Source organism: Nomascus leucogenys, chromosome 13 (genome assembly GCF_006542625.1).
Source record: "Nomascus leucogenys isolate Asia chromosome 13, Asia_NLE_v1, whole genome shotgun sequence".
Lineage (NCBI taxonomy): Eukaryota > Metazoa > Chordata > Mammalia > Primates > Hylobatidae > Nomascus > Nomascus leucogenys.
The window spans coordinates 13,183,382-13,202,878 of record NC_044393.1 but is presented as its reverse complement, the minus strand read 5'-3'; the positions used below and the strand labels follow the sequence as shown (position 1 = coordinate 13,202,878).

Sequence of the window (19,497 nt, the reverse complement as noted above, 5' to 3'; positions counted from 1 at the left end):
TACGTGCCACCACATTCAGCTAATTATTTAAAAAAATTTAATAGGGGTCCTCCCTATGCTGCCCAGGCTGGTCTCCAACTCTTGAGCTCAAGTGATCTTCCCACCTCGGCCTCGCAAAGTGTTGGGATTACAGGCATGGGCCACCGTGCCCAGCCAACATTCAATTTTGGAGACTACCACTGTTGAGTGAACTAGCCATACTCATTCCTATTAGTCTTTGCAAATTATACCCACATCTACTGATTAGGGCCCAAACATTAACGTTTTACTAATCCAGGCCCAAATCCTATTCATGTGCTTTCTTACAAAGAGTCAGACAGCTGGAATGAAAATCTGAGATTCATCTAGGCTCTAGACTACAGATAAATTAAAACCATATGCATGATATAGGTATCTGTGCAGAAACGTTTTCAGTTTAAGTCCCATCTATTTTCGGTTTTGTTGCTTGTGCTTTTGAGGTCTTTGCCTAAACCAATGTCCCTGAGAGTTTTCCCCAGGTTTCCCTAGTTTCAGGTCTCACTTTTGAGTCTTTTTTCTATCTTGAGTTGATTTCTGTATACAGTGAGAGAGAGATAGGGGTCTAGTTTCATTCTTCTGCACTATGGCAATCCAATTTTCCTAGCAACACTGACTGAAAAAGGTGTCCTTGTACATTATTTGGGTGATGGATACACTAAAAGCCCAGATTTCTTTTCTTTCTTTCTTTCTTTTTTTTCTGAGACAGTTTCACTCTTGTTGCCCAGGCTGGAGTGCAATGGCATCACCCAACAGATGACAGTCCCAGTTTAGCAGGCTCAAGGTAAGGTCTGCAGGATCTGGCACACCAAGAATTAGTGGAGCTTGTCTATGGTAGTTCTGCAGAGCTACCACATCAAGGATGGCACCATATAGTCTGTATTTTTAGGGGCAGAAAAAAAGCAGAAAAGCATTTACTAGTATCATCTGAAAGTAAAACAAAACAAAGACAATACAAACAAAAAGATAAACCTGTTTTAGATAAGCAAAAGACAACCCAGCTACCTCTGAACAGGCACAGATAAGCCAGAAGAAAAAGCTAGCCTCTAAGTCCAACTTGTCTAAATTATATTTTAAACTACTCCAAGTGAGAATCTAGTGTGTCATAGTGTGTCCTACTTTCCTTCAACTGCAGGTGTAGCTTTGCTACTTTATAATGTTGGGGAACCAAAACCTGAACATATCCCAAAGTGATGACTAATGTATCAGTTACACTAGTGAATGCAAAGCTTTCATTTCCACTAAGAAAAGCATATCTAATATTGCACTGAGAGCTACACAAGGATCGTTACTTCTTCCTGGTTAACACCTAAACATAGGCTGCACTTAGCCTAAACTAGTGATTTTCAAACCTTATTTTTTTTAAGACGGGAGTCTCCCTCTGTTACCCACGCTGCAGCACAGTAGCACAATCTCAGCTCACTGCAACCTCTGCCTCCCAGGTTCCAGCGATTCTCCCACCTCAGCCTCTCGAGTAGCTGGGATTACAGGCACGCGCCACCCGGCTGGGCTAATTTTTTAATATTTTTAGTAGAGATGGGGTTTCAGCATGTTGGCCAGGTTGGTCTCGAACTCCTGACCTCAAGTGATCTGCCTGCCTTGGCCTCCCAAAGTGCTGGGATTACAGGTGTGAGCCACTGCGCCTAGCTTCAAACTTTTTATTTTTAAAAGCTGTGAAACCCGTTTCCACAGGAATCTTAGGTGAAATATAAAAAAGATAAAAACTAGAGGTGCTCAGGTTGAAAGAGAGAAAAAAAGGTCCCCTGCCCCCAAGTACCTCCACGAAATAGTCACTAATCTAAACTAAGCCCATGATGCAAATTTATGCAAAAGTGGCAGGTTACTGAAATGTAGAATCTGGGCCTAGTGGGCAATCAAACCAAAGCATGAAGTTTGATGGCTACAGCACAATTCTGATAGTTTACTGAAAATCTTCACCAAATAATATTAGTCTGATCAAAGTATGAAGTGATAGGGAATCCACAGTAAACCTAAAGGATCAGGAAATAAAGTTCACACTGTGATTTTTTAAAAAATATTTCTACCCTGAAGTTGTAAAGAAAAACACAGTCTCTCTGGGATTATCTTTTACCTGGGGTTGGGAGAAGAGAAGAGTGTGGAATCAAGGGCTAGGAATGATGCTATTACTAGTGAAGAAAACGGCAGCTGTCAGGATGGGCGCCATGGCTCATGTCTGTAATCCCAGCACTTTGGGAGGCCAAGGTGGGCGATCACTTGAGGCCAGGAGTTCGCGACCAGCCTGGCCAATATGGCGAAACCCCATCTCTACTAAAAATACAATAAAATTAGCTGGGCATGGTGGCACATACCTGTAATCCCAGCTATTTGGGAGGCTGAGGCCTGAGAATCGTTTGAACCTAGAAGGTGGGGGTTGCAGTGAGCAGAGATCACGCCACTGCACTCCAGCCTGGGCAACAGAGTGAGACTCTGTGTCAAAAAAAAAAAAAGGTAGCTGTATTTTCCAAGTTAATAAAAATTAGGAAGACAATCAGGCTACTACAATATACACAATTTCATTTTTTGATAACATCTACCCAAGTTACTATGTAAGAACTTCAGATCCTTGATATTTAAATTACTCCAATTGACGCTGATGCAAGAATTTTTATATATATCTTATAACCCCCACTGGGGTTTAAGAGTAAGATTTTTGAAGTTTCCTTAAACCAATGATCTAACTAAAAAATATTAAGTTATGCTGGCAATTTTCTAAGAGGGACAAGCATTTGATTCTCATGAACAGAATCAAAGCATCAGTTAACTGCTACCCTACCTGTGATGATACTTTTATTTATTTAAAGAACAGATTTTGTTATGTCTCTGTAGAAACATTTAGTACCCGTTAAGATAAAAACTAATCAGAAAGAAAACATCAATCCTGGGAAAGCAAAACAGAGGGGTGTGTGTCTAACCTTATGGTCTGCAACTTGGCCTACAGAGGGAAGCTGGAGGAGGTGAAGGAGAGGATTCTGGCCAATAAACCCCTGGCTATAAGAACTGACCAGGACAGAAGTGCATTGCACTGGGCATGCTCAGCCAGACATACATAAATTGTTGGATTTTTGTTTCAACTTGGAGTGCCAGTAAATGATAAAGACTATGTGAGATTGGTCTCCTCTTCAGACTGCTGTTTGTGCTGGCCAGAATGAGGCTGTAAAAGCACTTCTGGGAAAAGGTGCACAAGTGAATGCTGTCAATCCAAATGGCTCTACTCCCCTGCATCATGCAGCTTCCAAAAACAGGCATGAGATTGCTCTCATGTTATTAGAAGGTGGGGCTAATCCAGATGGTTAAGGATCATTATGAGCAAAGCACCAGGCCACAGCCAAGGGTAACTTCAAGATGATTCATATCCTTCTGTATTACAAAGCATCCACAAACATCCAAGACACTGAGGGTAATACTCCTCCACACGTAGCCTGTGATAAGAGTGGAAGAAGCAAAACTGCTGGTGTCCCAAGGAGCAATATTTACATAGAGAATAAAGAAGAAAAGAAACCCTGCAAGTGGCCAAAGGTGGCCTGGGTTTAATACTCAAGAGAATGGTAGAAGGTTAAACAGCTTGGATTTCTTCTTACTTTCTATGTTGTGATGCTGTCCCCAGTGTCCTGGAAAACTAATGTACTTGGGCACAGGACATCATCTACAAATGTTTCCTCACCTTCAAAGTCTTATAAATATGTTGACTATTGTTCCTGCTGAGGTTCTTGTTCTAAACTTACAGCTTGCTTTCTGGGCACTGAGTAACTGTTGACTGTTCTACTGTTGTCACATATTCTTGTATACTGAATTTCAGCTAATTCTGAGTAAGTGATTCCGTGGCTGTTGTTAATCTTCAGCAACCTCCGAGCATGCGCCTTGTATCAGTCTCTGAAACAGAATAGCTCCAATAGCAACAGGCTAGTCGTTCTGCTAGATGGTTCTAGGTGGACTCCGTGATGTTCTTCCATACAGTTAAACATCCTAACTTGTTTTTCAAGCTCACTCAGGCCTATGCCAAACATTTGTTTTTTCCCCCAACCATGAGATTTTATTTTTGTGATAGGAGGAATATTTACATATTTCAGTGGACCAAATTTTAAGTTGGGGGTTGTGCCCTAAAATAATGAAAAACAACTTTCCATGTACGCGTGTATTTTTTTTGATGAGCTATTTGCCAAGATAAAACGTATGGTTTTTTAAAAAGGAAGTTTTAAAGTACCTATATCGAGTCACCTTATATTGAAAAAATGTCAAGCTTGCTAAAATGGTTATGTAACAAAATGTATTCTGATTTGTATTTCAGAAACTAAAAAATAAAATGTTGAAAGAAAAAAACATCATTCTGGTATTTATGCATTTTCTTTCCTTCCTGCCTTTACCTCAGCAACATATTTAATACCTGTCTATATCACTCATTGAGTCAAAAACTGTGGTCACAGTAAAACCCTATTTCTTCTTATAGCCAATAAGCCCTTATTGTTCCTATTTTAGGATTGGCATCTGAAGTAGTGAACATATTTTATTTGCTTTACATGTGCCATTAAGCCCTACATTTAAATCAAACCAGTTGCAAAAAGGTTTATATATTTGTATTTTAAAAAATTAATCTTATACAGCTTTAAGACTGAGAGCCTAAAGCCAGTCTGGAAACAATCACCCCACTCTATCTTTTTCTAAAATACACCGCCCTGAACAGAGGTAGCTGATTTCCATTCTCCTGTAAGCTTGGGCAAAAGAGCTTCCAGATGCCGGAAACTCTTCATAGAAAGGCAGCTCTGATGCCTCCTCCTTTTCCTCCCCTCCCCCGCAATCCACAAAACATGTAATTCTGACTATCCAGGGGCAGAATGTTCTTCTGGATTAGCAGATAAAACTGTGCAGCAAGAGAGAGGTAAGAAAATAAAGTTTAGTACCCTCTTTCCTTAAGCTTATTAGAAAATGTACAGTAATACTGAGGCTAAAAAGGGGGGTGAGGGAGTTGGAGAACCAGGAAGATTAGAAAGAAAACTACTTTGCAAATGATGACACGTATGTACTGAAAGCTAAATCTGAATAATGAACATCAATTATATTGCCTAGGATAATCATATTATAACACTCTTAATAAAGATAAGAAGCAGGCAGGAAATGTAACCAGTTTCTGTATTCTTCTATTCTTACTAACTTCATTGGACTTTCACTATTCTCCCAGTTTGATAATAAAAGATAACCAAATACAAAACTGCCTCCAAAAATAAACAATGATTTTCTTCAAGTTTTTAACTGTTATCAATTATTCTTTATATTGTTTGTAACTATTTCTTTAGTTGGGAGTGTAAATTTATGCAAGGCGAAAGATGGTATTTATCTAAATATAGCATTCTTTACAAAAATGTTTAGTCAAAGTAATATTTTTTGTCACTTTCCATCAACATGTGTGAATCCTTTCTACAAAAAAAAAGATGCTCTAAAAGACTGTTGCCTGATTACCTTAAGTAAGAGGGGGCACAAAATCCCACCAGGCAGCTCATTCCACACTGGACAGCTTCTGTTCACAAGTTTATGCTTTACAATGCTGTGTAACCTGCCCATAGCTCTCAGTTAGGCTATAAATTCCCTAGTCACATGACAGCCTTTCAAAACTTTAAGACATGCCCCTCTTCTCCCAGTTAACCAGGATCAGGTCTTCTCACCATTCCTTCCGTGATCTCACAGGCCACTCTCCAAAGGATAAGCTCCAGCTTGTCAGTCTCCCTAGTTCGCTGGATAAACTGTTACTCGGATGTGACATGTTCAGGAGATGGTCGAGTGAGACAATACTACTCTAATTCTGGACATTATTTTTCAATTAATGCTCCTGAAAAGTACATTTGTGTCAGTGGCATCCACTTCATACATATGACATAAAAAATATTTTTAAAAATATGCAGTGCCTTTTCAGAATTAGCTTGTTCAGCTGGTGAGGAAAGAGATAGTCTGGATGGAATCTAAGTAACAATCACCAGTCTTCAGTGTCTCCTCAATTGCAGGAACACAAGCATTCTGTTTCTGAAATGAGGGGGAAAAACAAAACAAAACCAAAAACTAAAAAACAAATGTCCAGTACAGGCCTTAGGAAAGTCAAAAGATTGAGATTCATCTTCCAAATCACACCATCAACTGAAATCTGTTATGAAACAGCAGCACTCCGAATCACTGAAAGAACCTAGGAGTTGCCTAATCTAAACTCTTCTCATCTTACAAATTAGCAGCTGAGGTGAAGCAACTGCTTGCCCATGAGCGAGCTGGGTCTCAAGGCCACCCTCCAGACCTGAGATGCAGCACTCCTCTCACTACCCAAGCAGACCAAACTCTTATCTCTGGCATTCACTAAAAAGAAACAGCAGCATGTTCCCTACGTATATCCGAAAAGTGTCAGAACTTCAATACCCAAGGTTGAAATGGTCTTCAAAAATTAAAAGGCTCAGCCAAACCAGCTGAAGCAGTAACACAGAGATTAAGAATGTGTACGTATCTCAAGTCAGTCAGATGATTCCATCACATCCAGAGAATAATTCAGCTCTAAGGACACTTGTCTTAAATCACTCTTACCATCACCATGGAGGCCAAGAGTCACTAGATAGTCAAATCTGAAGAATCTCTTTCTATCCAAATCATAATGGTAATATCTCGTAAAATGAAAACCACAACCTTGGTATCCTTAAATAACAGGCCAGCTTTTCAAAAAACAGATGTATCCTATGTCTCCCCTTTATTATCTTCCCATTGCGAATACTCTAAGCATGTTCCTCTGAAAGTCCCTTGGGAAACTACAGGCTTCCTTTTTCTGAAAGGAGGGAGTTGGTAGGAGGCTGGTCTGTTCTCAACTACCTCCAGGCTCCAGTCAAACTGGGAGAACAGTAAAAGTCCAAAAAGTTACATAAGCAATTGGGAAGCAGGAACACAGGACCACGCATAAACTTGTGTATTAATGTTCTCAGCAGTATTATTCATAATACCCCCAAAATAGGAACAACTGAAATCAACTGATGATAAATGAAATGTGGTCATATCCACATAATGGGATATGATTCAGCCATGAAAAAGAATAAAGTACCGACACATGTTCCAACATGAATCTTGAAAACATTATACTAAGTGAATAAAATCAATCACAAAAGGCCAAATATTATATGATTCCACTCATGAGGTACTTAGAATAAACAAATTCATAGGAACAAAAAAGTAAAATAGTGGTTGCCAGGGGCTGGGTAAAGGAAGGAAAGAGGAGTTATTGTTTAACAGGTATAGAGTTTCAGTTCTGCAAGGTTAAAAAAGACTAAAATGGTAAAGTTTAAGTATACTTTACAACAATTAAAAATAAACACATTCTTTTTTTTTTAAAGTGGCTACTGGGAAATTTAAGGCGCAGTATTGATTAGGGAAGCAGACAAAGTCTGCTTATAATTTCAACAGCAGGGTAGCCTGGGTTCAAAATCAGGGGCATTTATCACTGATGGGTCTCTTTACCAAAATGTGAATATTAAGCATTTGTTAATATTCCCCAGAAAAGGACAGAACCTCTAGAACAAACCGTGGATGTAACACAGCATTTTGAAGGTCTACACAAATTTCCAGACCATTTTTAACACTATAATCATTTAATATGAGTGGTAATACATTAATGGAACCTAGGTGGCCCCAAAATCTTTAAGTACTTAAAGAAAAAAATGGCAGAGAGTTCACGTTATTGGCAAATCTGCTCCACTCCAAGAGGCCAGGAACAGGATATTATATTACTTTTGGCAATGAAGGCCCTGATTCACTCTGCCTTAACTAATAGATTTAATACAGTTGGGTTACTTCAGTGAGACATTCAACTACTTTGTTTTGCAAACTTGAGCATGTGGTAGTAGAGAAAAGATCTTCAGAGAATTCCCATATGTTAAAATTCCAAATTACCTTAAGTTTCCGCTACAAAAGTAGAAGAGCAAGAGGAGAGGTCCTGGGAAAAATGAAATGGAAAGCTTTTGAAAGGTAACAGAATGATGAAAAATTTAATTTTAGCACTTTAAGGAAGTTTTGTTTTCTCTCATGCTGGTGTAGTTCATTAATAGCAAACCAACAATCTAATGGTAAATAAACAGCCTGGTTCATCAATTACCTACCAATTATACAAAAATTATAATCACACTGTGACTTAAAAGTTTTATTTATTTTAAAAGTTCATCACAGGTGATCTCAGAGATTTAGTAAAATATGACCTGAAATAGTTAACAGATACGGCTGGCATTTATGTCTACAAATTATTATCATTACATATTATCTTTCAGCACGTTCATTTTCCTGACCTCAATTTATGGACTAAACAGAACCCTTAAAATATGCAGCAGGACAAGGGTGCCATCTCACAGGTGTGGCTCACAGCTCCCAGCACTTTGGAAGGCTGAGGTGGGAGGACTGCTTGAGCCCAGAGTTCAAGACCAGCCTGAAAAAAAAAATATACATATATATGTATATTTGTATATACATATATATAAAGCCAGGTGTGGTGGTGCATGCCTATAGTCCCAGCTACTTGGGAGGCTGAGGTGGGAGAATGGCTTGAGTTGCAGTCAGCTATGATGGTGCCACGATACTCCAGCCTGCGTTACAAAGGGAGACCCTGGAACTTTGGTTTTTTTCCCTGCTGTATCTCTAACATCTATGTCAATGGCTAGAACAAAGCAGGCACTCAATAAATGCAGACTGAATGAATGAATCTCTGCCTAGAAAAGGCTTAGATATGACATCCAATAAATATTTGCAGTAAAACAGGCGATGTATCAGATGTGTCACAAACTAAATTCTAGGAGGCTTCATGTTTGCTTCATTCTCAGCAGGGAGGGTGGCAACAGCTGCTGAGTTGGGGCCATTAACTTAGATGGAGAATCTGCATTTACTGCAAAAGACTTCTGGCGCAGTTCCAGAGGCCGGAAAGCAAGGTGTTCTAGGAACTCCTTGCTCAACTCCACTGAGTCAGAATGGTTGCTATGTCAAGCTTCTGAGTAACAAGGAATGACATGATTGGAAAGGCAGGGTGAGGATGGGATGGGGATCTTGAATGTGAAGCTGGAGTCTGCTGCCATGTCTGGCAGGCACCAAGGAGATGTTGCAGATAATGAAGTACAGAAGGGACATGATTCTAATGGCACTTTAAGAGGATTAATCCAGGCTGGGCGTGGTGGCTCATGCCTGAAATCCCAGCACTTTGGGAGGCCAAGATGGGCAGATCACAAAGTCAAGAGCTCGAGACCAGCCTGGCCAATATGGTGAAACCCCGTCTCTACTAAAAATACAAAAATTAGCCGGGCGTGGTGGTGTGCGCCTGCAGTCCCAGCTACTCAGGACGCTGAGGCAGAAAAATTGCTTGAATCCGGGAGGCGGTGGTTGCAGTCACTGTACTCCAGCCTGGGCAACACAGCGAGACTCTACCTCCAAAAAAAAAAAAAAAAGAAAGAAAGAAAGAAAGAAAAAAAGCATTAATCTGGTTGTATTCAGTAGGTCCCATTAAGAAAGGTCCAGAGGGCCAGGTGCAGTGGCTCACGCCTGTGATCCCAGCACTTTGGGAGGCCAAGGCAGGCAGATCACTTGAGGTCAGGAGTTTGAGACAAGCCTGACCAACATGGTGAAACCCATCTCTACTAAAAATACAAAAAATTAGCTGGGTGTGGTGGCCGGCGCCTGTAATCCCAGCTACTCGGGAGGCCAAGGCAGGAGAATTTCTCGAGTCCAAGAGGCAGAGGTTGAGATCGCGCCACTGCACTCCAGCCTGGACTCCATTTAAAAAAAAAAAAAAAAAAAAAGGCCCGGAGGAAGTCAACTAGGTAAAAGAGTAGATACCAGACTTACCCAACCCTCAGAATTACCTGAGGGAGCTTACACCCATGCCACATCTTCTCAATCTAAGAGGTCTGAGAAACCATCACTGCCTTAGGTATGAGATAATAGGATACTGGGGTATAGTAAAACGAGGGGAAAAGAAAAGGTTCACAGGTGAAGCTTATAGCCTAAGTCAAAATTTGTGCTAATAATACTATTTTCCTGGACAAAAACTTACCTATCGGCCATATGTAAAAAATTTGTACCTTATAACTTAAACCCACTTAACAAGAGGTAGGGTGACATAGCACAGTAAAGCTTTTCTTTGCTAGAAAATAAAGATGCAGTGGTCCACCCTGCAGTTGGACAGATCTGTATTTAAATCCTTGCTCTGCCACTTACCACCTTTGTGATCCTAAACATGTTATTTAACCTCTAGAGGTCTGTTTTCTTATGGCATAAGCAGAAGGACACTATCTCATTGTTTAAATGTCAGAAGGATTAAATGAGATGATGCAAGTTAACGCTTAAGTCAGTTACCATTACTACCTTAAACCAGATGAGATACTAAAATAATCACTGAAAATTCTGAGTTCACACCAGGGCATAACCTCTCCAAAAAGCTCAAACTATTATGACTGAGAATCAGATGTGGTTGCCATAACAACATCTGTTCCTGTACACGTTACAATGTATCATGCACAGTAGTGTTTTTCTACAATATTTTACATCTGTGTGAGCCATTCATACTCAGGTTAGCATATTATTAACTCTATAAGCTCAGTGACACTTAAAATATTTAGGCAACTGAACATCTGCAACTATCTTAAATAAACCCAGGTGACTTACAGTTATGTAGAAACATAAAGGTGTCATCTAGATTTTGCATATCTTATGTTTTAAAAAATATGTGGAGTCACTGGTCTTTTAGGAAGATTTTCAGACTACAAGACTGGTGCCCACAACTAGAAAACTGCTACCTGTGTTGCTGCTTATCCTGATACTTTCCGTATTCAGATTTCAGGCAAGAATTCTAGCAGTGACCACCAGATTTTCCAGTACACCAGTAGAACCAGTTGTTTTCAGGCTGAACTCCTCTAAGAGTTTAAGATATATATACAAATATAGGGAAGATGATGCCTGAGGGACAAGGTGAAAGCTGGGCAGCCAGAGGTCTGGCCCCCTGACCCTTCATCAATTTAAGAGTTCACCTAAAATTGTATTTGAAAGCGGGGGAAGATGCCTCAGTACTTAAACAAGAAACACAGACTGACTTAAACAAGAAAAACAGACTGAGGATACTTTATACTTTATAATACACCAATTTAGATTTAGGGAGAGTGTGAGGTGAGGAACACTTCCCAGTTTACTTCACTCTAAACAGGTATTGCAGCAAGGCAGGGACACAGCATAAAGAGTGAGTCTAGCACTCCACTGCCTACATAAGAACTCCACAGGCATACAGCCACTTGCTGTCACTGTAAGTGGACAATCTGGCTTAAGATCAATGTGAAAAAGGGAAATAATTCACAAGTAGCCCTTAAGGGGTGCTTTAGGGGAAAACTCTCAAACTGTGTCTTTCCTCTGCCCTCACACCACACAGAAGTCGTGAAGTCGTCTTCTGTGACCAAACGTGTGGGGTTTTTTTCCCAAGCAGCAGACACCAGCTGAGTATCCTCTAATTCGGTTCTGACACTGTCTACCTGGATACAGTGTCATATTCTACAAGATGGGGGCTCAGTCGCCAAGACTGCTCTCTCCTTCTTCAGACTCCAACTGTAAGTCTGGGCCTCCAGAACTTCTGACTGACGCTTCAAGCTGGGGTTGCCAAGACCCCTTCCTTGAGTTCTATTAATTTGCTGAAGCATCTCACAAAACTTGGGGAAACACTTATGTTTACCGGTTTATTATAAAAAATACGGATAAAGAAACGCATAAGGGCACTGGGCTTCCATACCCTCTCTGCAGGCGCCACCCTCCAGGTGTGTTCAACTATCTGGAAGCTCTCTGAACCCAGTCCTGCTTTTTTTTTTTTTTTTAAGACGGAGTCTCTGTCCCCCAGGCTGGAGTGCAGTGGTGCAATCTCGGCTCACTGCAACCTCTGCCTCCCAGGTTCAAGCAATTCTCCTGCCTCAGCCTCCTGAGCAGCTGGATTATAGGCCCCCACCACTAAGCCCAGCTAATTTTTTTTGTATTTTTAGTAGAGATGGGGTTTCACCACGATGGCTGGGCTGGTCTCAAACTCCTAAACTTGTGATACGCCCACCCCCTGCCTCCCAAAGTGCTGGGATTACAGGCGTAAGCCACTGTACCTGGCCCCTCCTGGGTTTTTATAAAAGCTTCATGTAGGAATCCTTACTTTCCTTCCCTGGGGTATAGGGCCAACACCCTCTCTCTAGGGAGGATCTCAAGACCTACAATCAGAAAGCTGGGTAAAGATTAGAATCTTGCCTTGGGACACGTGTAAGGAGAGCAGGAGAAGGCCAGAGATTATTTTCTGAGACCTATCGCACCCTATAACAAAACACGGTAATGGGCTTTTGGGTGTTATGAGCCAGGAACTGTGGTGGATGAAAACCAGTATGTATCACACCACCACAAGAGGACACGCAGATATGTCCATTTATAAATTATTTCAGAAGCATGCCAAGTCTTTGTATCTAAATGACATAAAACGTTATTTTGATCCCCTAATAATACATTTTTATGCTCTACCAAAACTACTCAGAAATAATTTCCCACAATAGGAAATATATTTCTTTCACCATTCTTAACAGAATAATTTATTTTAAACTATGTTCTCAAGTTTTTCTAAGCCATTTCCCAGGATCAAGGCTTCACCAAAGGTAGCTTTTCAAAAGCATTCTTGTACAAGGTTTTGCCACTTGATGGCTCAATTTTTCACACTTTCCTCAGAGAAGTTTTATTTGCATTTTTTTGTTGCTGTTTTTTATTTATTTATTTTTTTTGAGACAGAGTCTCACTCTGTCGCCCAGGCTGGAGTGCAGTGGTACCATCTTGGCTCACTGCAACCTCCGCCTCCCGGGTTCAAGTGATTCTCCTGCCTCAGCCTTCCACGTAGCTGAGACTACATGTGAGTGCCACCACACCAGGATAATTTTTGTATTTTTAGTAGAGACGCGGTTTCACCATGTTGGCCAGGCTGGTCTCGAACTCCTGACCTCAGGTGACCCACCAGCCTTGGCCTCCCAAAGTGCTGGGATTAGAGGTGTGAGCCACCGCACCCATCCTCTTGTTGCTGTTTTTAAGTGTAACTGATCTTGAAGCAGGATTCTGAGCACTTCTTGCATTTGGATACTCCCAGTCTCAGCTCACTTCTTTCACAAGAGCAAGGATTCTGTCAACCTAAATTTATAATCAGAATTTAAAATTTTAATAAATTTCACCATATTTCCACTAGACAGGAGTTCCTCAAAAGAGACCACTCAAAAGGTTCTCAAGTCACGAGCTTCCACCAGAAGAGCAGAGCTTTACAGATTGTCAACTGAAGCACAGGTTTCCACAAGCTCTTAAATGGAGCATGAAGGATTCAGAAAAAGAAAGGGTAAAAGCCAGCAATTATCTAAAAAAAAAATAACTGCTCAGGAGAGACTGTCTTAAACTAAAAAACTGGGAAAAGGGAACATAAACAAAGTTTCTTTTTAGATCCATATACAGTTAACTTCAAAGCAGAAATATGCTACTCCAATTAACTGCCACTTGCACAATTTACACCCATACTCTCTCTGCTGCGGGTGTGGCTAGCTTCTTTACATGTAGACGCCACTGGGATCCTTGGGTTTAAGCTCACATGGAAGCATAAAACCTCACTGTGAAATGGGAAGCATTCATGTGAGCCCCCATTAGCCAAACAACTTACAAGAGCACCATAAAGGCCTGTGTTGCAAGCACAGGCCTGGGAACCAGCCCAGACATATTCTGTGGCTCATTTCATCATTGTATGTGGTAGTGCCTTGATTTCCCTACTTGTGAAACAAGGATAGTCCTGAGAAAATTGGGAATAGTTTATAAACTGCTTGGAAAATAAAACGGACAAGCCATCAATACTATAATACCATAAAGGCCAGCAAGGGGGCCTTTACACTTAAACAGCACATCCTTATTAAAGTCATCACAGTCACATGAGAAGTGACATATAAACACAACCCACAGCTAAGTGACTCAATTACAAATCTATACCCTTACTGAAGAGGGTATTAGGATATGCAGATTCATTTTTAATTCTAACAGCTGGTCAAACAATGCATGACTCTTTTAGATTATGTGTATGCTTTTAAATTAAATCTTTAACTTAAATCTAAAACTGTGGCATATATTCAGAACAGCCTTCCCTTTGTAAACTCTATCCAACGTTGTCTATGCTTTCCTCTTATTTTCTAAATCTTTATTTCTAGAACACTGCTGAAATTTTTGAGAGGTTCCAGGCTTTCTCTAGCTGCTGCCTCGGAACCAAGGTAGAGATCAATAATACCAAAGCTTGTGAGTGAAATCTCAGGGAACTCCTTAAGGCAGAGGACTGAATTAATACACAGAAATGACAGGACCCAGGACTAAAACAGTAATATGAATTTTGCATTTTTCATTGATTAGAAATAAAAACGTGTGCCCTGCAATCAAAACTGTCACTTTCCACAGTTGGCTCAATTTTTATCTGTGACTTCCTACACACACACACACACACGCACACACACACACTACATAATCAAGTTGGCTTATATATACCAACTTGAGAAGCATAATAATATGTGAGGAGAGCCTTCTCATTCCAGTGAAGCAGAATATGAATTCTCACTTAAGCTGACCCCAAAACTGGCAGATCGCAAAGGTAGGTCATAACGTAACGCAGGTGTAGGGAGTACTAATACACTGAGAGGATGAAGGAACACAATCGTCCTCTCCTCACTTTCTAATTAACAGGATCAGACAAACAACAAAAAACCATGAAGTCACAATGGCCACCCACAATGGGCAAAGCATGGATGGTTTATCCAATAAAGTATCTCAACAATCAAGGTGGAAAGTGCCAATGTAAAAACAAGAAACAGCTTTTACATTCAAAGTATCAATTCAGTTAATTAGCATGGGGCTTTGGTTTATACTAGTTTCAAACACTGAGTTTCCAAACTAACAACATAAAAGGTATTAACTGGCAGTAATGTACATCAGCAAAATACGGCATTTACTCCAGTTACTATCACAAGCTCTTACAAAACTAGGAGAGGGGCTGGGTGCTGTGGCTCACACCTGTAATCCCAGCACTTGGGGAGGCCAAGGCAGGCGGATCACCTGAGGTCAGGAGTTTAAGACCAGCCTGGCCAACATGGCAAAACCCCATCTCTACTAAAAATACAAAAATTAACCAAGCGTTGTGGCAGGCACCTGTAATCCCAGCCACTCAGAGGCTGAGCCAGGAAAATCGCTTGAACCCGGGAAGCAGAGGTTGCAGTGAGCCGACATTGGGCCACCGCACCCCAGCCTGGGAGACAGAGCAAGACTGTCAAACAAACAACATACAAAAACTAGGAGAGGAAAAACTTTAAGTTTATACAATGCTAATAACAAGTCAAGCTCTGTGAATCCAACTATAATTAAATTATTTACACATAGGGGAGCAATGTTTCTCTTAATGTACATGCCTCTCAGGCAAGAGAATGAAGGTTAAACTCCCACTGAAAGTTATTTTACGTTATGTAAGACATAACAGACTTTATGATGCTCTTTTAAAAAGTCCTTTGGAACTCCAGGTTGAACAAGTAGCTTATTTACACAACAGTCATGGGTACTTTGGTGTAAACCACAATAATGCTTCTAATGTTGCAAAATAAAAACTTCCAATTTTTTTCTTTCATATCACTTTAAAAATCTTTATTTCACTAAGATTTAAATGGGTTACTTGGAAAAAATATGTATATAAAGTTTAATTCTAGTATTTTTTTTTTACTACACTTAGATGTATTGTCCCCAAACTACATCTCAAAACTAAATGTACTTTCCCCAAACTACACCTGATACTTGAACTTTTCATCTGTATTTAACATGACAATCATTTCCAGCTCTAGAAAACCCACATGTATTTTATGTGTATGTGTACATACATACACACACCCCAATTATGAAATCAACTGGCCTAGGTCTATTACAATTTATGCAATTTTGTTACTTATATATGATTCTCAAAAGAAGAAACACAAATGAAGTTTTTTTTTTTACCCTATGAAGTATCAATCTCTACTTTCTCCTTTACAAAACAGCTATCTTCCTTATTAAGTTGCAATTTTCAAAATAAAATTTGTAGCCAGTATCATCTTATTCAACCAATAAACTGCTGAGTATTTTAGTTTTCAAAATACTAACTTTTTAATACTTTCAAAACTTGTAAGTAGTTACAAGGAAAGCAACAACTTCACATAGTATGCCTTATATACCTATGCTTTTAATAATCAAATATAAATAATAAGCCATTTTTGCCTGATAAAAGCCTATTGGTTGGTTACTTGCAAGTGGTACCAAAACAATCTGTTCAAGGTTGTGAAGTTCTTATTTTATTATAAATAGTATTAAAACTCTTCCTGCACTCTGGTATAAGGAGAAATAGATAAACTTAAGCAAAGCAAAACAAATTCACAGTGGGCATGTATAAAATCAATGACTTCCAAGGTTGGAAGGGCCAAGGGTCATTAACAGATTTTCAGCCCAATCTCCTATATTTTCTATACAGGGACTATAAGAACCAAAATCAAAGAGTTTAGTTTCAATATATAGCTCCTGATAAGCTAGTCTCAGGAAATTTTTCAACAAAGGCCAAGATAAAGAAGGAATTTTTACTTAAAGTTCAGTTAAACAGAATACCCATTCTCTAGTTAATTGAGCCTTTTACTATACTTTAATGAAGTATATAGTTTACCTACTATAAATTCCAGTCTTCAAGCCCAATTGTTTCACTTTTTTTTTGGTAGAGACAGGGTCTCATTATGTTGCCCAAGCTGGTCTTGAACTTCTGGCCTCAAGTGATCCTCCTGCCTCAGCCTCCCAAAGTTTTGGGATTACAGGCGTGAGCCACCTCACCTGGCCTCACCTTATTTTTTGAGTGTTAAAACCAAGAAACCTTTGAAACTGTAGAATACATGCTTTCTAAGAGCTCACAGCAAGTTTTCCTTTAAGGGAAAATGGCTGTTACCACTTAGGACATCATTCAATACTGTATCTCATTTGCTAAATCAAACAAAAGCCCCTCGACAAACTTCATTTCAAACATTCCCTCAAAAAAGTTGTCTTCAAATTACATGCTCATTTTCAGAACTTAACGGCATATAAAACACCAAATAAAGATAAAAACTATACCTGCCTACAAATACTATACAGTATTTAAAAATTTAAATAATCCCATTTAAATATGTGGTTTTTCACAATGACTAAGAAATTGTAGAAGCAATGTCTCTAGTCAAATACCTGTACCAAAGGGCCTCCTTTTCACTCACCAAAATGTTACTTGGTAGCAATTCTCCAATGAAAAATTATCCTGTTAAGCACCAACTGGTTAACTAGGTATCAAAGAATACCCCCATTCAGTTCCCCATAAACTTATCTTGCTGTATTTATGTAACATACTTGTAACAAAGTCTTAAAGGTACCCACAAACATCAACCACTGTCAATCTTTGGTAGCAAGAACAAGTTCATGGAAAAGCATGTTTTCATCAGACATTTAAGGCTTTTAGAAGCTTAGCAACTCTAGAGATTGGGTTATCAAAGTAATAGTAACTGAATACTTATACTTTATACAAAGGGGTGTAGAATGCAAATGATTACAATATTAGCATCTGTAAAAATTTCTCTTTAAAAAGCTGTAGTAATTTATGTTAATAAGTGTTCAGAACCCACCACTGCAACCAGCTCTAACCGGTTCCTTGAGGAATGTGGCTAGGCTGAAATTTTGGAAGTGTTGGTTTTGGTGGTGACCAAGGAGGAGGAAGTCTCTGGCTTCCCTGTTGCTGCAGTTCCCACCCTCCAAAACGAATATACCCACCGGTGTGAATTGACAATGTGGTCCAAAGAGCAAGGCAGGAAACGGAGTCCAGATCCTCAAAATGGTAGTACAGGGCATAACCACTAGGCCACCTATCAGTTCAGTACAAAAAGTACAACCCTGCGCATCATGGTGTAAAAGCTGGGGCCTAGGTTTCGCATTGTGCATCTCACACCTATGGAAATAACAAGAGGAGTAAAATCTATGGAAATCAACACACCCTAAGAAGATGGGTGCTCACAGAAGACTGGTATCAACATTTTTGTAAAGGTGGTTGGCTGCTGGGATAATGAATGGCAATTACAAGTCCAAATTTGGAGGGAAACGAAATTTTTACAATCAACACTTGAGTTCGACAATGAAGAACCCAACATGGGCTTGATATTTACCAACAAGTCTTTGCAAATCATGACACCCATCTACACACTTAATCCAACATCTCTCAAGAATGATTTTTAACTCTCAAGGAATTGGAAAGATTTGGCCTATGAAGAAGGGAGCTAACCAGCTATGCCCCCAAACCTGTTACTTTCAGGTTTCAAACCTTCTCCTTTACCATCAGACTTAGGAAAGATATGGTGACACATTCAAAACTTGAGGTGGAAGAACTCCAGAGGAAGGGAATCCGAACCAAGGATGTGCCAAGGTGATTCGTCAAGAACAAATGTGGACTGGGGGCCAACAGTTTTGAAAAAGTAAAAGGAGAAAACTTCTAAAATGCAGGGTGGGCTCTTTAAAATAAGTAAAATCACTGCTCTTGACTCACTTAATCCTTCGCCATGTTGCTGTCAGCTCACCAACTAAGAGTGCGAGTGTGTCTTGCTGGGCCCATTTTCCCATGGTCTGTAGAAGGCGCTGTGAAGCACATCCTGTTCTAGCTTGGGGGCCCTTCCCCCCTCTGCAGCCTTACCCAGTGCAGAGAATGCGCCCCCTACTGACTCCAACACTCATAGCCTTTAGCCGACTTGGCTGCGGTGCATTTTGGGTGGGGGCTGGTATTTTCTCCATGGCCATAAACCAGAAGCAACAATGCAGATTTCTAAAGAAACTGTATCAAGCTATCCAAGAGATTTTTTTTTTTTTTCATTCTGAAGGTTCAAGACACAGGCACAAGAAGCATCAGGGATGGGAACTGGGTGTGTGGGGATGGACATCATTAACATGACAAACACAGAAACAGTTTGGTTCTTTTTCCCTCCTAAGCCTTTGTCTGTGAAATGGGGTTATGGCAAGAAGTGTCCAGATGAACTGGTAAAAGCAAGAAGATTAAGAAGACTTCGTGTGTGGGGTGTGTGTGTGTGTGGCTAAAAAGGATATCAGACCTAGAGTCTTGGTCTTGGGCAGAAGAGGAAGAGAAGCAATCGCGCCTTTTCCAGCAGACAGGGATCAAGGTTGGGGGGGAGGGGAAAGCAGGCAGGCCGCCCAGAAGAAAGAAGAGGTGAATACGAGGGTGTTCACAAAACTACTCCCCATTCATTACATTAAAAGAAAATCTTTTTGCAGCTCTCTGGATTTCCATTTTCTACCACCTTACTGCAAAGTTGGAGCTCAGAATGTTCGAAAGAGGTGCTGACCAGGCAGCTGAGATTGGGGAAAAAGGATGGTGGTGAACTG

The 19,497-nt window shown here is 40.1% G+C and overlaps 1 protein-coding gene and 1 pseudogene across 3 annotated transcripts in view; one reads left to right on the top strand and one right to left on the bottom strand.

The window, feature by feature from the left end:
• Window positions 1-19,497, bottom strand: part of ADNP (activity dependent neuroprotector homeobox) — a 41,994-nt gene that overhangs the window by 21,315 nt on the left and 1,182 nt on the right. The window contains exon 2 of one of the 3 annotated variants that reach the window (XM_030826719.1): window positions 17,884-18,058. The exons of the other annotated variants lie outside the window; for them this stretch is intronic. The gene's annotated coding sequence lies outside the window, so the exon portion shown is untranslated. The remainder of the gene's footprint in view (window positions 1-17,883; window positions 18,059-19,497) is intronic. 3 annotated transcript variants of the gene reach the window in all.
• LOC105740667 lies at window positions 1,830-4,352 on the top strand (annotated as a pseudogene).